Source organism: Belonocnema kinseyi, chromosome 3 (assembly GCF_010883055.1).
Source record: "Belonocnema kinseyi isolate 2016_QV_RU_SX_M_011 chromosome 3, B_treatae_v1, whole genome shotgun sequence".
NCBI classification, from domain to species: Eukaryota; Metazoa; Arthropoda; class Insecta; order Hymenoptera; family Cynipidae; genus Belonocnema; species Belonocnema kinseyi.
This window is the reverse complement of record NC_046659.1, coordinates 144983784-144988679: the sequence shown is the minus strand read 5'-3', so window position 1 is coordinate 144988679 and position 4896 is coordinate 144983784.

Genomic DNA, 4896 nt, shown 5'->3' with positions numbered 1-4896 from the left:
TGCAGACACATCTATCGATGAGCAGGTTCTCCCAACATCCGGCTACGCCTTTCTTTGAGCCTCGTTGTTCATACATTTCTTGCCACACAGGTTCAATTGCCCTAACAATCCTATAATTTAGGATAGCTGTGAATATCTTATAAAGCGTGTTCAGACAAGTAATTGGCCTGTAGTTCTTCGGGTCAGCTAAGTTGCCTATTTTCGGGAGGAGTATTGTGCGCCCTTCTACCAACCACTCTGGAATCGGCTCTTCCGACTTCAAATATGAGCTGAAAATACGGGCCAAATGCCGATGTGTTGAAGAAAACTTCTTCCACCAGAAGGTTTTGATACAATCTGGTCCCGGTGCGGAATAGTTCTTCATCCCTCTTAATACTTTTTTCACCTCCTCGGTAGTGATGGGTGGGCATTCTTTATCAGGTGTTATGAGGGCAACACATAACTCCTTGAAGCTATTTATATTTTCTGAGTCTTCGTCCAGTCTATGCTGAACTTCGTAAACTTCTCTCCAAAATACTTCGACCTCTTCTGGTTTGGGTGGGTGTTCGACAGTAACTGGAGGGTCTTGGAAGGGTCCAGATATGTCAGAGAGAAACTGTAGATTTACTCTGACCCACCTCTCACTCCGCTCTAGACTTCTCTTAGCGTCAAATAGAATCCGTATTTTCTCAACAATATGTAGTCTGATGTTCAGCTGCTTTGACTTGTTAAATGTGTGACAACGGGTCCGGAGTTCGCGCGCGAACTTTCGAACCTTGGCGGTAAAATTCCTGCCAGATGTGATGTAGTCAATCACAAACTGAATGTGGGACGCGTACTGTCTTGGCCAGCCTATCTTTATGGCAAGTTGATGCATTCGCCTTTTGGTCTTATGATTAACCGTTGGTTTCGTTTTACGGCTCGCATCGGCCAAAGCTCTCGCTGCATTATACACACTATAATTGATAGCCCAGAGGTCGCATTCTCCAGAAAAATGTCCACAAAGCTCGTCATCAATTTCAGACAGATCTTTAGGTTTGAGAGAAACCTTGGTGTTGCTGTTTCTCCGGGTCGTAAAGCATCCCTCTTCCTCTGTTGGATGCCTTTCCGGGGTTGGTCTTATTGTCGCCTCTCTTTCTCTGTTGCCGGCTTGTTCTAGCTGTGGTAGAGTAGGCGTTCCACTTACATCGCCCCTTTTTCAGAGTAGTTCAGCACGGTTTTGCAGATGTTGCTATGAAAAGTGCGATACCTCCGGGTGTTTCTTGCACCACAGAGCATGCAGCCGTACCATGTAACCCCGTTCAGGGGCCATAATCGCATAGTAGCACTCTAGCATTGGTCGCCATTGTTGGCCGACCCATTATCGGGAGCCCTGCGCGTTCTGTTGTTTTTAACCGCACTTACTACAACTATGTTAGGTGTTGTCATTGTTGTTCCCAAGAGAAGCTAGGGAAAGGGGTTCGTTCATCCTTGTAGAGCCCCGCATGCAAGGATGAGGCTACGTACTCTGAGAGGTCGCATGGTATCCCAGAGTCACCGTTCTAGACACCTGATCTAGGTGTCATTCAGCCTTCGGCATGGTTTGCACACCTCCGCTTGAGGGTTAATACCTTCGGGACCACCCCTGGATAATTATCCGTGACTGCCTGTTTATTTGTTTTGGAAAACCAGATTTACTATCTCATCTGGAAAAAATCGTGTGACAACTAACAAGGTTACCTTTCAGAGAGGTATCTTTCAGAGCAACCCCATGAGCCCACTCCCCTTTTGCCTTACATTATTGCCACCATATCTAGCACTTCGTCATTCCGATGGGTACTTGTGCGTCAAACCTGCAGATCGAAAGTACAAGGTCACTCATGTATTTTACATGGACGATCTAAGAAATATGCTGAAAACAAAGAGCAACTACGTCTAGCTCTAGGGATTGTCGAACGATATACTGAGGAAATTGTAATGAAATTTGGGTTAGAAAAATGTTCTAAGGTTTATTTGAAGCAAGGAAAAGTTAATGGCATCCCTGAAGATCCTGAGCTCATTGATAGAAGCGCTATACGACACCTTTGCGCTGGAGAGACATATATAAATACCTGGGCGTGCCACAGAGCCGCATTCAGGATGTGACATCTATAAAGGACACACTCCGATGCAGATACAAACGTCTTATCCGACAGATTTGGTCTTCCGAACTGTCGGCGAGGAACAAAGTATTTGCAACGAACATGCTTGCCGTCGCGGTAGTACTCTTTTCATTTGGAGTAGTTCCATGAACGAAGAACGAGCAACAAACGAGCGAAGGACGAAGAACGAAGGACGAAGTCTTCCGTTCCGCGACTGTACATCTCACGCCGTCAAGGTGGTCGCGGAATATTGAGTCTTGAATGTCTTCACAACAGGATTATTCAGGGTACAGCACATTGAGTTGCAAGTGGAAGAGACCCTCTTCTTAAAATGGTCAGGAATCACGAAGAAGTGGGCAAAGAATCGTTCCTCTACAAAGCAGCGGTGTAGGCTGCTGAAACACTCGGACTTGACTTCAGTATAAGGGGTGAGCAAAATGCGTTAAATCTAATCTATCTCGAGCACTCACTCCTGAAAGCCCGGATTAAGAAAGCACAAGAGAAAAACTTTCGTGAACAGCTCCTCGATAAAAGGATGTACGGTGTCTTGCACAGAAATGTGAAGGATTAGTCAGTGTCTTGTGATCTAACGTTTGCTTTCCTTAAATCGCCCGGATTGAAGTCTGGTACGGAGGGTATCATTTTTCCATGCCAAACTGGTGTCATTTCCACCTTAACATACCGTTGCCACATTTTGAGCCAAGACATTCCCGATGATAGCTGCAGGGCGTGCCATGCACACCCCGAGCATTTAGCTCACATACTATCTGGTTGTCCAACACACGCGGCAACAACCTACATTTAAAGGCACAATGAGGCAATAAGTGTGCTTTATTACCATCTCTGTCACTCCTACGGCATTAACCTTAATATCGCTCCTCTAAATCCTCCTAGGGAAATTGAGTCAATTGTCGAGAATGGGAAGTGCCGCGCATACTGGAACTTTATATTCTCGACAATTATCTATGTGGCTCACTCGAGGCCTGACATGGTTCTTCTTGACTTCGAGAAGCAAACCATGTTCCTTATTGAATTTTCGGCACTAGCCAAGCTTTCACTTGCTAATGGCCTAAAAAGCATCCCTGCGTGTTAACAGTATGCTAAAACACTTGCGGGAAAAATGCAGAAGGCGGTAGTCCTTGGGTCGCTCCGTGTTCTTGGGATGAACATGGCTTTTGCTGGATCGTCGTATTGATTCCTTTACAGACTGTAACCACCTATCTCACGGTCGTGAGACGTGGTTATGGCCGAAATTTTACCGCGATTTCTCTGGGATCGGATGCAATTTTCCAGGTCAGCACCCGCTCCCGACGAAATCCTGCGGTTTTCATTATGAAAAATTTTAAATTATATATATATATATATATTTAATTATTTATTTGTACCTAATACTAATGTGTACGTTTATTTTATGTTCCAGGTACGTATTACTCATACAGTGGACTATTTTCTGTTTCAAAATAAAAGCTGATGATCCTGTTGGTACGTTGAATATGAAAACCGACAACTTCAAGGCCCTTAAATATAAATTTTCTAGGGAATTCTTGTTCTTATTTAGAATAGCCAATAGAAACCAAGAATATTTCCTTGTAGGATATCGCTATATGTATTTGAGCTTCCTTTGGTGTATGAGTCTAACGAACATGTTGGAACATGCTAAAATGTATTTGGACCAGTGTTTAAGCAAAATGCTATCTTGCAATAAATATATCAACATAATATTGCATTGGGTTTATATGGTGATCCAATTCATAGAAGGTTACTACCCGTGGCAAGCATCGCCAGAGAGGGCATGCCATATAAAAACTTGCCATATAAAAACTTTCAAAAACAGTGAGCAATCACTGGTCAGCCAAAATGAACTCTACGCATTCATGATACTGATGTAGTTTTTCATGCCATTTGAAAATCTGGAATAAACTTACATATTTTTTCATAATAAGTCGAGATAAACATAATAAAATGTAAGCTATTAAACATGTGAAATCTTAAATTTTAAGAAGGTCTTTGCAAATTATAAACAATTTAAGACGATTTTATCATCAATTCTGTCAATGCCCGTCAATTAAAAAAAATTAATCTGCCTATATTCTGTAATATGTATCGACACGGTAACTTCGAATAAATGGTCAGATTGTATTGATCTTTTACACACTTTTTACATGCCTAAAATAAAATAACAAATTCGTTAGTCAGCAATTTTCGATGAAAATTCAAAATTATAAAAAAATTTTTCAATATTTGTCACCATTTTTTTCAAGATTTTATAATTGTATGTATGTATAATTGTATGTATGTATAATATAAAAGTTGCTCAATCATGGAAAAGAGTTACAAATTTTTTAGAAATTTTTGTTTTTATAGGATGCGCAGTTTTTCTTTTAATCGTAAAAAGTAACATTGAAAATAAACAAATAAAGTTACTGTAAGACGACACAAGAAGAAGATAAATGTTAACTAACATAATTGTTGTGTTTTGATAGGATTTACAATTTTTTATTACTAGACTATTATATGCGCGCTAATTTTTGCACTAACTTGTATTATTTATCTAATATTCTAATAACTATTTTTGTTAATATTTTCTGTGCACTTTTCTCCTTGCTGGAATTAGATTCAGAGATATCGAATTCAGTGAATCAATATAACTTAAGATGAGTGGGACGATGGTCGTGTGGGCTAAAGCGTAGGCTTCGGACCCACTCTTTCGGCTTGCGGGTTCGATTCCCGCCTCGCACTCTGGAAGAGTCTCGGTGGCCCATGCGGTGAACACTAGCCTAGCAAGGGAGTTGTTCAT